Here is a 15281-nt window from a genome sequence, read left to right as displayed (position 1 = left end):
GAGGGGAAAGGAGGGAGGGGTGCTTTTACTTTGCATGCTTATTCATTTTCTGCAGTCATTCATCTGCTCTAGCTGTTGAAAACTGTATCAGAGTGCTTGGCTTTGGAGTGCTGCTCTCTGATTGGTCCAGGGAGTGCTGCTGATGGAGTATAATGTGTGAATACCATCTGCTGTGAGGAGCCGAGAGGCTCAGTGAGTTTTGCTTGGAGAGGCACCTTTAGCCAGGAATATAAACAAGGGGGAACAAGCTTTTTTTTCTTGTTTCTGATCCAGTCTCTCAGTTGGGGCTGGATATTTCTTTTCCTCTCACTACAAAACTTTTTTGCTTAGCTGGAAAAGTGAGAGCTTGCACCTCTTGTTCTCTGCCTGGGATTCTTGCTGGTTTACAGAGTGCGTGATATACAAGGCTGCATGTCTTTAAAACTTGTTGATTTTGGCTCCAGCCCTCAACATGAAATGGCTGAGTTACTACAGGATATTAGTTCCAAACATCTGACGTGCTTTTAAAGGTAAGTGATTGGGGACCTCCGTATTTTAATACTAGCGCTCCCCTCCCCCCAAAAATGCATCAGTTTTTGTCTGGGAAGAAAAGCCCCTCATATGTAAATGAGCAGTTGCCTGCAGCAATGGCTGAGTTGATCAAATAGTGTGTTTTGCTTCAGAACTTGTATAATCAGCTCTGTGAAATGAACGGGACTGGAGTGATAGGTAGCTTTGTTTTGCAGTTTTGCTCTCTTGCACAGAAATATTGTACTGAAGGTCTTAAAGAAAAACGTTTCACTAGTGAAACAATAGTGATTGCTGATCACCATGTATATTCAGTGTCAATGCAAAGAAAACTGTCTCAAGACTTTTATTTTTGTTGTTTTAACAAAAAATGTTATGATATTTTCAAATGAAACATACTAGTAGGCACTAAAAAGGCTGGATTTTCAATAGTCCATGTTTGAAATAAAACAGAATCAACTTTACCCTGACTCGGAGAGGAAGCAATCTGATTTTTATTTATTTATTTTTATATATATATATATATATATATATATATATATAAAGCTTTTAAAATGCTGAATAATGATGACCTGCTAGTGTGGACTGATAATCGCTAAGGATCAAACTGCAGCCGTCTCCCTTTGCCTGAAACCAGAGGCTCGACCTTAACCTGGGAGTGGAGGTGATGGCAGGCCCCAGTGCACTTAGCATGTTGCTTCAGCTCTGCATAATGCTGCTGGATAATTTTTTATTTATTTATTTTATTTTTACACTTTAATTAGTGATATTTGTTCATGAAGGTAGAGTTCAACCAATCACTTGTCAGAGCAAGGCAAGGTCAGTGAAGGGCGCATTTGAAATATTGACCTTTCATAAAATCTGTGTTCCTTCTGTAACCTAGATTATGCAGTGTTACTGTCATCGGTCTCTAGTAAAGGCTTTAAATGGCAACCTGCAAAACACTGATAGCATGTACGTCTAATACATCAGGTTTGCTGCAGGCTTTAGTGTAACTTTTCTTCTGATAAATAGCCATTTTCTAACTACTCTTCCTTGATGCTATGTTACACTTTGCACTGTGTTTTAAACTGAGCTTGTCCAAGTAACATTCATCCATCCCTATATATTTTAAGAAAAACTCTAAAATAAATATAAAGCTTATGAGATGGAGGAACAAGGGGTTTGTTTGTGTGTATATATGTGTGTGTGTGTGTGTGTGTGTGTGTGTGTGTATATATATATATATAAAATGAGACTTGCTCCAACCTATGCTTTTCAGAGAGTCCCTTTTGTAACAAACAAGGGGGGGGGGGGAAATCCCTTACAGCCAAGCTCCCGCCTTGGACCCAACTCTTTTGAATGCCCATCGGTTTTTAATGCAGCCTGTGACCCGCTGCAGTGTCAATGTTGATACTTTTAAACTTTTTTTTTTAAGTGTAAATTTAATTCTTTGAGTGGCTCTGCATATTCCCACCTATGGGTAATGGTCAGAGGTGCTCTGGTCAGCACATTAGCCCAAGTGCAAATCTTCAGGTGAATCTCAAAGAACTCTGGTTACAAGTGAATGACTTTCGCGTTTCAAAACAAAATATTGTTTCAGATTGGAACTTATCGTTTTGAAACTGTGAAAACACGATGTGACAACAATTTTGAACCTTTATAAAAACAATTTTTTTTTGAATTCCAGGATTTGATGAAACTGACTCTTTCCTGTGAACAGTTTTTTTCTGTTTAGATTAATCTGCATTTTCTGATTGGAAAAAATGTTTCATCAGAAAAATCTTCAGCCAGTTCTAACATTCTCAGTCAGTCAAACACAGCTGGTGACAATATTATTTTCACTTGGTATTTACCACGTGCATATATTGCTCCCTCTCCAGCACACACAGTAGAAATTTTGCCTTCATGGCCGTGGTACTCAGTCATGGTTTAACTCAGCGCTGCCTCATTGCATAGGGTAGAGCCTCTCATTCTGGGAATCGAGATTCACACCTGTCATAACCTTAGTCCCAGATTTGGACCTTAGCGTCCAAAATATGGGGGTTAGCATGAAAACCTCCAAGCTTAGTTACCTGCTTGGACCTGGTACCTGCTGCCACCACCCAAAAAATTAGAGTGTTTTGGGGCACTCTGGTCCCCCTGAAAAACCTTTCCTGGGGACCCCAAGACCCAAATCCCTTGAGTCTCACAACAAAGGGAAATAATCCTTTTTCCCTTCCCCCCTCCAGGTGCTCGTGGAGAGATACACAGACACAAGTTCTGTGAATCCAAACAGAGTGAATCTCCCTCTCTGTTCCCAATCCTGGAAACAAAAAGTACTTTCCTATTCCCCCAGAGGGAATGCAAAGTCAGGCTAGCAATCCAACACACAAATCTCCCCTTGATTTCTTCCTCCCACCAATTCCCTGGTGAGTACAGACTCAATTTCCCTGAAATAAAGAAAAACTCCAACAGGTCTTAAAAGAAAGCTTTATATAAAAAGAAAGAAAAATAAGTACAAATGTTCTCTCTGTATTAAGATGATACAACACAGGGTTAATTGCTTAAAAGAATATTGAATAAACAGCCTTATTCCAAAAGAATACAAATCAAAGCACTCCAGCACTTATATTCATGCAAATACCAAAGAAAAGAAACCATATAACTTACTATCTGATTTCTTTGTCCTTACACTTAGAAACAGAAGACTAGAAAGTAGAACTACTTCTCCAAAGCTCAGAGAAAGCAGGCAGCCAGAAAACAAAGACCTTAGACACTCAAATCCCTCCACCCAAAGTTGAAAAAAAATCCGGTTTCCTGATTGGTCCTCTGGTCAGGTGCTTCAGGTGAAAGAGACATTAACCCTTAGCTATCTGTTTATGACAACACCCTGTATAGAAGAATGTGCCCAGCTTTTCCACCTCCCCTCCAAAAAATTCCTGCCATAATACCCCAACATTCACTGTTGGTGGAAAATCCCCTTTTTCCTCGGTGGGTGAGGAAGCAAAATGCTTTTCATTGCATTTTCTGTTTCTGAGGTGGCCCCTTATGGCCCAGTGACTATAGCATGTGAGTGCCTCGTGGTCTTTAATGTATTTATCCTCACAAGACTCTTGTGTGTTAGGCACAGTTGCCAACTTTCATACAGTACATAAGCACCCCAACTTTCACAATAAGCCAAAAATCAAGCTAATCCCATTTCAAAACAAGTCAATCCCTGAGAACCCCAACATACTATGTGACTAGATCCCCTCTGGCGTACAGTCTGGGACTGTAGTGGGCCTGCTGTGCACCCGTGACTCTTCCTCCCCCCACCCCCAACACCTTGCCCCTGCTTTATCCTTATTTCCCCCGCCCCTGCTTGCCAGGAGCCTATTTAAAAAAAAAAAAAAAAAAAAGGAGAAAAAGAAAAAAGCTACAAGCCAAAAACTAGCCAACAAGCAACTCTCAAGCTAATTAAGCCAAAAACAAGCCCAATTTTTGTTGGTCTTTTTTTCCTGTGAGTTTGGCATATCTGATGTTAGGGCCGTGCTAGGGAGCTGAGGTCCAGAGGCCCAGCCTTTTAGAGGAGATGTTTAGGTATTGCTGTACTTGGTGTTGCCCTGCCTTAGTCTCCTTTTCAGAAGTGGTTTAGGCGCTTAGGAGCCTTCCGACTGTCAATGGGATTTTGGTTCCTAAACCAATTAGACATCGCTGCGTTCAGCATTGCAGTGCCTATGGGCATGAAAGAATAGGATGTGTCTACACTGTACTGTGAAGCTGGGCCCTGCCTGGGATTTGAACCCAAGCCCTACCCACAGATCAGTCTGATCAGCACTGAGGACCTGAATCCTAGGACCCCGCTACATGGGGTGGGTCAGAGGTCAACTCCTGCTGTGACATGAGTCCAAGCCCTGTCATTTTTCAGTGTGGACGCAGCTGAAGCTGCAGGTCTGTGTGGTGCAGTATGGATGAGTTAGCGCAGCTGAGACCCCAATCCAGCCACTGTAAGCCCAGGTTTATAGTGTAGTGTGACTGCTCAAGCATAGGCTTGGAAACACTGACACGCCCAGGTGCCACAGAGCTGGGTCCACAATACAGTGTAGTCACACTTTGGGTGACTTCCCCAAGATCCTACCTGGAGTGTGTGCTATGCAGGGGCTTGAACCTGCATCTCCTGAGTCCTAGGCTAATGCCCTAACCACTGTGCCATCCCTCTCTGTTTTGGTGTCATTGCTGCCCTATCCCTTCTCCTTCTAATTTCCCCCAACAAAATCTTCCTTCTGGGAGTAAACAAGCCATTTATCTCCGTGAAATGCCTGTAAAAATGGTCAATCTCAGGGTTGGGTTTTTTTTTAGCAGACTGACACTCTTGCCCGGCTGGAGACAACAATTTGTTAATTTCACCGCAGGAAGCCATGTTGTCTGGTTAAAATGACAAGCTTGCACATGCTCACCAAAATGCACATTTATCAGAGCTGTCTATTCTCAAAGCGAAGCTAACGGCTGTCATACGTACCCACCATTCCATCACTGTTCTGACCTAGTTACCATATGCTCCCGGGGAGCGTGCTGTCACTTAAACCACAAGGAACCTGGGTCCTTCTATGCAACATTTGGGGCCAGGAGCCTGGCTCAGTACATTGCACTGATTTGCTGCTTAGGTTTTGATATTTGTAGCCCCAAGCCAGAGTGTTCATACATCTGCCTTGACAGTACTACTATCTCGATAGATCGATCACTGCTCTTTATATCTGGCTTTCTCTCTTATCCAGTATTTTGTTGCCAAGAAGCTAAGAATTTAATAGCTGCTATTTTTGTGAGACTCTCAAAAATGTATTTATGCTTTTGGGACTTCCTCTGCTCGATCTGTATCAGTATATAATAGGACAGATGCAGTTCCTCATCCTGTAATATGCATCACCTGTGCTCCTGCTCAAACAATGAAGTTAACAAAAGACGGCCATGTCACCACTATTGAAACTCAGAGGTGGGTGTAGAAATCCAGTGGTTTTTCAAAGCAGGAAAAACACAAATTAGATAGGAAGAGATATTTGGGCTCTAGTGGCAAGGACCACTCAGAGTCCTGGGTTCTATTGTCATCTGACTTGAACGACTCACTTCCCCCTTCTGTGCCCCTGTTTTCCCTTGCAGCCATTGTCTTATCTACTTAAATAGTCTCTCTCTGAAGAGCCTACAGTGTGTATAACTATGGCTTTCGCAGCCACGAACACAGTGGGGCCTGAATCCTAGTTGGCATCCCTGGACGCTATCAGAAGAACATAACAATAAGGATTTATTTATGTTGCTTTCGGTCTTCTGAAAGGGTCCCTCCAAACAATGGTGGCTTGATGTTTGCTGTTTTTTTTTGTTTGTTTTTTAAGATACATTATGAAAAGCTACCTTTCCTAGTTCTGAGCTGTAAAACAGTAATAGTAAAACAACTTTAATTTAAAGTTGGGCTTTTTTTTAGTAAGGTAGGAATAACTTTGATTAAACTTCCCAGAGTAGCTCATTTAGCAGGCTGCATTAAAATCGAACTTGATCCAAACTTGAGAGCTTTTGTCTGTTTTCAGAAGGGTTTTTTGGTACTTTTCAAACTAGTACATAATGCATTGTACTGTAGTCTGAGACCTAGATGGGATTGGTATTAGTTCCAAGGCACTGACTGTGTTTGCACTCTTCCTTCTGTTCCTGTCTGGATGCCCTTTGTGATTGGCACTGTCGGAAATGGAAGGCATCTATCTAAGTTCAATAAAGACAAATGCAAAGTGCTCCGCTTAGGAAGGAACAGTCAGTTTCACACATACAGAATGGGAAGAGACTGTCTAGGAAGGAGTATGGCAGAAAGAGATCTAGGGGTCATAGTGGACCACAAGCTAAATATGAGTCAACAGTGTGATACTGTTGCAAAAAAAGCAAACGTGATTCTGGGATGCATTAACAGGTGTGTTGTAAACAAGACACGAGAAGTCATTCTTCCGCTCTACTCTGCGCTGGTTAGACCTCAGCTGGAGTATTGTGTCCAGTTCTGGGCACTGCATTTCAAGGAAGATGTGGAGAAATTGGAAAGGGTCCAGAGAAGAGCAACGAGAATGATTAAAGGTCTTGAGAACATGACCTATGAAGGAAGGCTGAAACAATTGGGTTTATTTAGTTTGGAAAAGAGAAGACGGAGAGGGGACATGATAGCAGTTTTCAGGTATCTAAAAGGGTGTCATCAGGAGGAGGGAGAAAACTTGTTCACCTTAGCCTCTAATGATAGAACAAGAAGCAATGGGCTTAAACTGCAGCAAGGGAGATTGAGGTTGGACATTAGGAAAAAGTTCCTAACTGTCAGGGTAGTTAAACACTGGAATAGATTGCCTAAGGAAGTTGTGGAATCTCCATCTTTGGAGATATTTAAGAGTAGGTTAGATAAATGTCTATCGGGGATGGTCTAGACAGTATTTGGTCCTGCCATGAGGGCAGGGGACTGGACTCGATGACCTCTCAAGGTCCCTTCCAGTCCTAGAATCTGAATCTAAGAGTCTTTAAATTACACAATTTATACTTTCTATAACACAGAATTTAAGACAAAAATACCCTTCCCTGCAAACGAGGTGCATTATGTAATTTCAGTCTAAGTTCAGGTAGATACATGAACAAAGTTGAAATGGTTCTATGACCGTATGCAGGAGCTGAGTTTATGGGATTAGGTCAAACAACTTACAGCTGGGCTACTGCAGAAGGCGTGTAGAGGTGAAGTACCTGAAGAGGGCGGCCTTTGAAATACCCCAATGTCTCAGTGGAGAGGGAGGATGTGGGTGTGGGCTGGTATTCTTCTTGAATTGAAATATGCAGTATGGCTGCTGCCTGTATCTGTACCTTATGGATTTTCACAGAGTAGAATTCTCATGATAGTATTAATGGGGGGGATGGGGAATGATGGTGGTTATTGGATTCAGAATGAAATGGACTGGTGATGATGATGTGTGCATGACTAGTGGTTTTCATGTGGTTTAATTGTGTGGGTGGGGAGGGGAAATGCAGGGAATTGAGAAGGCAAGAAATGGGCTTTTCCGTAAAAGCCTCTCCTAGGAAAGATCCTTATCTTGGATAGCAAAGTTTCCTCAATTGCTTTGTATAATTTGGCAGGGTAACTTTATCAAGCAGCCAGTTTGATCTCTAAAAGCAAAGGATTGATAAAACTATCTGGCAGGTGTCAGAAGACTTAAGTAAATTTCCCTCTGAGCAAAGCTGTAATGATGGAGTTCTGAGTAAGAGATTGTCTAAACAGTCTGACCTGCAGAGTGCTGCTGGCTCTGAAAAAGAGACTCTGCTTGGTGAGAGAAAAGGCCCCCAGGGAGAGAGAGCAGGTTCACAGCTTCATGAGCTGAAGATCTCTATCTCAACTGCAGTGAGCAAGTCCCTCTACAGTCTCACGCCTTCAGGTGGACATTGTGAGCCTCACTGAGCCTGGAAGAGCCAGCAGAATTCAGACTGCTCTAACTACAGGAAGCAGTTAGCTTGTTATGGTCATGAGCATATTGCCAATGAGTTTTACCTAAATTGTGGGAATATGAGAGAACCTTCACGTACAACTGTGATAGCAAAACTGGGAAAGGGACCCGAGCAGGGAATGGAGGGAGCATGTGGAGCAAGCCCCCAAACAGCTTATTTAAATACTTGTTAGTTTTGGTCAAAGACAGTGTAAATCTTGATGAGCCTCAGTGCTAGTAAATCATTCTATTCAGATTAGATTTGAAGCCCCAGCTCCCTGTTTGCAGGTGGGATTTACTCTTTGGTTTTTGGTCATTCTGTAGCCACAATGTTGAGTAGTTGCCTCTATCTACTGTGCCACCTGCTTTGTGCCTGTGATCAGGAAGTCAGAGGTGCAGCGGAAGTGTGGATGCAAATAGTCAGTGAGGGCTTCCCCTCCTTTAAAAATGTGCCTCTTAATTTTGATTTATGGGAAGTTGGGATGGATAAAGAAGGTGTTGAAGTGCCGCCTCAAGGACCATGAATAGTTAAAGCACATAAATAAGGCTTTTCCTTAGTGACAGATGCGGATAAGCCCTCAAAAGCTGCATAGCAGCTCTGTTATCCAAACTCTTAGAGCTTGCAGAATAATGTTGCTCTCTTGAGTTGTCCTCTCTTTCTGGAGGGCCTCTGCCATTTCTGCTTCATACCTGGCTGGATCCTGGAGGAATAGAAGTGTGGTAGAATTAAACTGGAAAAAGTTAATCGATTTCAAAATTTCAGATTGTTTTGGTCAAAATTTCAATCAGGTTTTCCTCTGAACTGAACCAGCTTGCAGCTCTCTCATTTTCATTTCACCCCTGAGATTGCTCACTCACATGGGTTTGTGGTTGTGGTTGCAGTCACAGTCTCTGGGCCTAACTGTGATCTTGCTTACTGGTTTTGTATAGACATAACTCTACTGAGTTTAGTGGGGTTCTGCTCATTTTTACACTAGTGTAAATGAGAGAATCAGAGACACAGTGTTGTTTATCTTGGCGCTGTTCCATCTCCCCAGCAACTGCTCCAAGATGTTAACCTCAAATATAACAAAACCAATAAGAAATCAAAGCATGGAACTTGAATGATTAGAACCACCTCTTTGGATTCCATACCTCAACACTCTGCACAGCTCTCAGTAGCTTATTTGGAGAGGTGTGCGACTTCAGCTCCTCTCTCTGATTCGGCTAGGTTTACTGCCACGGGAGCAGTCCAGCTCAAGAACACCTCTTGCGAGAGTCTCAGCAGTTACCACTTTATGCTGGGTGGCCAGTCCTGCAGCTGTTTTGTACCAGGTCGTGCTGAGTTTGGAAGGCATTTGTGTATGAGATGAGTTATTAGGGGAAAGCGTTTATTTTCTCATTGTGTTTGAAGCCCAAAAGGCAAGGGGGAAAAGTGGTGTGAGCTTCATTCAGTAGTCAGTCAGGAGCGTAACTACAAAGCATCTGCCCAGATAGCAAAAAAAAAAAAAAACCTAACCAACCCAATCTATGTATTCTGCTTCAGTGAAAGGAACCATAATTAAAAGCAATTACAGAATCTCAGGATTTAATTTATTAAATTCCACACTCTATAGATGTTGCTTACTTCCCAACTATGCACTCTGTATTCAGTGCAAAGCTTCATTTTCCCCTTGGATGTATTCCCAACATGTACAACCACCCCCTCTCTTTCCCCACCAGCCCTTCCTCTGCTCTGCGTATGTACATTTGGATGTGAGACACTGAAGCATTTGTAATACGAGGTTTGAAGTTTTGTCTGCATTTCATTTGTCTCCTTTTTGATAGGAGGCGTCATCATTCCGAAGGGACGTTATTGCCATGTTGACTGTCCCTTGCATTGTGTTGCCATAAATGGGAACGCTGTCTGGAAAAACAGAACCAGTCAGACTCATGCAGACCTCTCCGAAATGCACTATTAGCTTGATGAGATCTTCAGATACAATTCTAATCTTGTGACTTCTTCAAGCCCTGGGGCACTTTGTCTGTCTGCACAAAGCTTAACATTCCAGCACCTCTCTATAAAGATGGCACCACTTAGGGTGACCAGATGTCCTGATTTTATAGGGAACGTCCCAATTTTTGGGTCTTTCTTATATAGGTTCTCATTACCCCCCTCCCCGCCCCGTCCTGATTTTTCACATTTGCTGTCTGGTCATCCTGGCACCACTTAATTAGAATCCCATTTTACAAACAGGAAGCCATGCCCCTTTTCTTTCCCATATTGTGCTGAGACAGGACTGTGCCTTTCTCACTAAGGAGGGGGGCACATGGAGGACTGCAGAGTTGTGCTTTCTCCTGTTTGCTATGAAATAAATGAGGAGGGGGGAGGGTTTCCTTGCAGAAACTTGGTTCCTGAGCAAAGATTTAGAATACTTTTCTCTTCCCTCTAGTCTCTTCCTATTGCTGTGGTGTTAGCTGAGACAAAGGTCTGCTTCGGTCTAATTTTAAAGCCCGACGCAGCACAGCTAGCCCAAACTTGACCAAGAGTGTTGAGTCCTTTTCAAACCCAACCTGATCTGGACCCAACGCTTTCCCTTGCACCTCTATCCGCGCCACCACCTGGTAGGGGCTTCCTGTGCCTTGTGTGTCCATCTCCAGCTGTCTCCTGCTTCTGGGCCAGAATATCGGCAGCTCTGTGTCCTGCTCATGCTGTCCGCCCCCCCCCCCCCCCGGCTTCGCTGCACTGTGCATGCTATGGAGTGGGACGTGCTGCAATTTGTCAGCAAACTTACTCTGCAGTGCACATGCTACAGTGAGGTGGCAGCGTCTGGCAGGAGTGGGGCATGCAGCTGTTGTGCCAAACCCTTGGGCAGGAGGAGGTCATCGGGGACAACCAAATCTGAGCAAGAGAGGATTAGGTTGTTTTCTGACCTGACTCAAACGCAACACTGGTAGTCGGTCCCGATCGCATTGCAAGGCTGTAAGCTGAGATGGTTTCTTACTTGAAGGTTCTCTAAGGCCTTTAGCTGAAAGGCGCTGTCTCTGTAAAGTATAGTTTTTTAAAGTACAGCAAGAGATTTTATTTTGTGGAATTAATGCTGAAGATTTTCAGTGTACCCTAGGAGAGTTGTAGAACATTATAAATTATGCAAATCCTTGAAACTGTCTAAGGTATAAATGTTGTTGAAAATGTTGACACTTTGTCAGTAAATCATTTCTATTCAGTCCTGGTATTTCAGTATCGTGTTCCTTGCGAATGGGTAGCATCAGGAAATGTCCTTAAATATTTAAAGCTACTTACATATGTACATATTTTGGTATAGGATGGAGATGAAATATAAATCAAAAACCAACACACAAACATTCCCAGTTGGACAATAATTAGCTTCTTTCCACTGTACAGAACTTACATCCAAGCAAAAATAACAAAGGGACCATTTGAAAATACTGTAATATTTGAGAGTTAAAAGCCCATCTCCTGATGCCGTGGTATATTCATTCTGCTTGATGTTCTGTCATGGCATAGTACTTCTTGCCATCCTGAATTCTTTAATAGTTACAATGACATCCCTTATTGTCAGACCGTAAAAATGGATTAACTCATAAGTGTTCATCTTTTTTAACCAAAAAAAGAAAGTTATCATCCATTTGTCAGTTTCTAACCTCTCCCTTGTTCAAGGAGCACTGAAAAGTGTCTAACTCTTCTTCAACCATTTCTTCTTTTATTACCTATAAATCCCCAGGGGATACTATCTGTCTATGCCCACGTCCAGACTACCCCGCCGTATCGGCGGGTTAAAATCGATTGCTCGGGGATCGATATATCGCGTCTAATCTAGACGCGATATATCGATCCCCGAGCGTGCTTATATCGATTCCAGAACTCCATCAACCCCAACAGAGTTCCGGAATCAACACGGAGAGCCGCGGACATCGATCCCGCGCCGTCTGGACGGGTGAGTAATTCGATCTTAGATATTCGACTTCAGCTACGTTATTCACGTAACTGAAGTTGCGTATCTAAGATCAATTTTCCTCCCCTAGTCTGGACCAGCCCTATGTGAATTGTTGAATGTATTTATTCTGAGCCCTCCCTACCATCTTTCTTGTTAGGTGTATAGTCTTAATAATTCACTGCTTCAAGACTGCTCTTGGGGAGGAGGATTTAAATCCTATTTTAGTATCTAAAAATTTTTGGATTTTTTTTTTTCACTTCTTCCATTTGGATTTATGGTCATGGGAGAATCTCAGATTGTTCAGTAGTTTGCTTTTCTTCTTTTCAAAGAGATTTTCAGTCTAGCTGATGTTTATTCTAGATGAAATTAAACTTTAAAAAAAAAAAAGAGAACAAATAGCAGATCTTCATGTGAGCAGTGCATGTCTCACCTCATGATCTTCTGTCTTGCCTCCTTTCACAACTTCACCTTCCAACTGACAGACTACTTACATTTTAAGAGGTGGTGTGCAGGAAACAGAAACATGGCTACCTGCCCCCTGTCGTTTGGGTAAACATTCCTGCTTCTTTACTCAAGATTTACAGAAGACTCTGAACAGGCACAAAAATAATCTAACCCTTCCCCTCTCCTCCTCTCCCCCCAAGGACAGAGAGGAATGGCACAAGGGTATAAATAGGAGTAACAGTGACATTAAAGAAAATGAGACAAGTATCAGGTAAAATCCCTGCCATGGAGCAAGTGTTCTTAAATAGTCTAATAGTCTCCTGTGATAAGTGGTGGAGATTTATCTCCAAGGCCAGACAATGCACTAGAGGAAATATTGCTGAGAATAATCCTGCACTGGCACAGGGTTGGACGAGGTGACCTATTAGGGCTTTTTCATCCTTCAGTCCTAAGGGTTTCAAGAGGTATCTGCAGTGTATAATAAGGGAGACTTAGGAAACTAACGCAGTGTAGAAGATACTGAAAACACTTATCTGAGGTTAAAAAGGGAATTCTGATTTATCATGAGCATGGACTGTCCCAACAAACTGCTCCTTCGTAAAGGAGCAATGTTACAAGATAGATAGGGAGAGGTAATAGTCTAGAAGTGTAATAAATCCATGGAGTATTGCACAAAACACATGTTGAGAATTTGATATAAGTAGGGTGACCAGACACAAGGGTTAAAGATCAGGACAGGGAGTGGGGGGTAGTAGCTACCTATATAAGACAAACCCCCAAATATTGGGACTGTCCCTATAAAATTGAGACATTTGGTTGCCCTAGATATAAGCATAGTCATGGTGTGTGTAAAGAGCAGGCATTGACAGAAGTGAGGGCAGCTCCAAGTGTTTTGACACCAATGAATACTGAATGACAATAGTTTTAGAATTCAGGTATCTGTACAAGATTTAGTGTTCTCTGCACCTCTTGATCTTGTGAACCTGGGCTGAAACCTGCTCTCCTCAGACTGTGTTTGAGCTGATCAGTACCTGGTCATGGTTGAGGTAGCATCAGCCCAGATTTTCCTGAGGTGTTCCAGCACCGTATCCATTTCTGCTCGTGTCTGGAACCAGAAACTGTAGAGAGAGGGTTAAAATAAAATTAAAACACACAACTATTAAAGACAGTTAACCATCTATTTTTAAAAACTCAACTTCTATCTCCCCCGCTCCCCAAAAAAAGTAGGGGAGAAAAATAGTTGATGTTTTGGGTAACTGATTGGATTTGACCTCAGTTTATGTGGAACACTGTGCTCATCTCTAGGTACTAGAAGTGGAGAGGACTTAGTGTCCCCCTCAGGGAGAAATTATAAAATGAACCACTACAGAAGTCCTTTGGAGGAGGAAAACCCAAGACTCCCTCTTTAGATTGACCCCACTGTCTGACACCAGTGGGGTAGCATGGCAGAGGATATTAGTCACCCCCTTTCTCCTCCAGTTCCCATAAACTTTCCAGCTGGTTTTGTCTCCAACCGGCTCAACAAACCCACCTTTCAATGAAGTTCTTCTAAAAGTGCATTGTTCACTGTTTGCAGCACAGATGTTTTCAGATCCAAGATGTGCTTTAAAATTCTTAGGAGGCTGCCAAAAATTGCTGTTCCCCTGTGGCTGAACTAAGCTTGTTTTTACATGTTAGTGGAGTGACGCATCAATGCACGTGCACACACCTCTTCCCCGCTCCCTTTTGAGCCCAATTTTGCAAATGAATGGCTTACAGATTTTTTCATTGGCTTAATTTGAAGGGCTGGAGCTGAGCGGTGAGTCGAATTCCTAGTTAACTCCTGGTAATCCAGGGTCGTCATTTTGCTCTTGCCCTTCTTTGTCCTTGTGGGGGAACTTGTAGAAACTTTAAAGAAACAACAGCCATTAATTAAAACCAATTATTTATCATCTTGCTTGTCAACGGTTTGAAGCCTAAATGCTGGGGACATCAATATTAGAGCAATGTAATGAGGGCACTCTGCCAGCGTTGTTGGATCAAGATATTAAGCCCTCATATGACTCTCATAAAGACTCTAGGGTTTTAATTTGAGACAGGCAGAGTGATAAAACGGGTGCAGGGAAATAATGGATCCAATAGTTAGTCTGTTTTGTCGGCAGTTTCTAAACCGTTCATAATTGTCGGGCTTTCAGAGTAATTGGCTTTTGCCTGTTGGCAACCAGGCACAAGCCATGCCAAAGCCCAGTGTTAGATGTGTGGTGTGGCTCTGGAAAATGCACATGGCTTGTGAGTCTTGCAGCTGCTTTGGTTGTCCAGGAGAGAGGCTGAGGGGTGTTCTCGTGGGGAACAGTGTTTGCAATTAACATTCTGAATGAAGTCCTTAGATTAGTGGGGTAATGGTGGTGTCTTATTTCCGTTTAGACTATAAGTTCTTTGGGGCAGGCTCTGTCTCTTCCTGTATGTTTTGTACAGTGCCCAGCACCCAGCACAGTGGGACACACATTCTGATGAGGACCTTTGATTGCTACTACAATACAAAGAATGTTGGTGACTTCGATGGGTGCTGAGGTTGGTCAGCACCCTTCTGCAACAGGCTCTTGCTTTTGTTTTTTAAGCCAGTCAGAATGCAGCATGTCAGTAGTGGTGCAAAGCACCTCTTGGGCCTCCTTGTTGCCAACATACATCAGACCCAATGATTATACCCACATTGATCACTGCATCTAATAGAAATGAAGTCCCTAGGATGAGTTGTCACAGGATCAATGTCATCTACCTTTTTATTCTCTGTTTCCCATAAATGCCTTGACATTGATAGCACCAGGAGACCATTATCATGCCACAAAGGGCTGTTCCATTGCCATTGCTCATAAATATAACATCATCCTGACTGTTTGTTTGAAAATGTTACAGTCATGTCAATAAAGCCAGAGCGATCGCGATGTGGCTTTAGCGTTGGGACCAAGATCAAAATTAGAAAGTGGGCCGGTGGAAAGCTTAGTCATGAGAGAGA

At 42.7% G+C, this 15281-nt stretch overlaps 1 protein-coding gene across 3 annotated transcripts in view; it reads left to right on the top strand.

Moving 5' to 3' along the window:
• The first annotated feature begins 277 nt into the window (after positions 1-277).
• DAB2IP (DAB2 interacting protein) overlaps positions 278-15281 on the top strand; it is a 314157-nt gene continuing 299153 nt past the window's right edge. For all 3 annotated transcript variants that reach the window (XM_050926821.1, XM_050926822.1, XM_050926820.1), the window contains exon 1: positions 278-509. The gene's annotated coding sequence lies outside the window, so the exon portion shown is untranslated. The remainder of the gene's footprint in view (positions 510-15281) is intronic.

The sequence above is a fragment of the Gopherus flavomarginatus genome, chromosome 17 (assembly GCF_025201925.1).
Source record: "Gopherus flavomarginatus isolate rGopFla2 chromosome 17, rGopFla2.mat.asm, whole genome shotgun sequence".
In the NCBI taxonomy this organism is placed as follows: domain Eukaryota; kingdom Metazoa; phylum Chordata; order Testudines; family Testudinidae; genus Gopherus; species Gopherus flavomarginatus.
The sequence above is the reverse complement of the archived record's forward strand: the minus strand, read 5'-3'. Positions and strand labels throughout refer to the sequence as shown.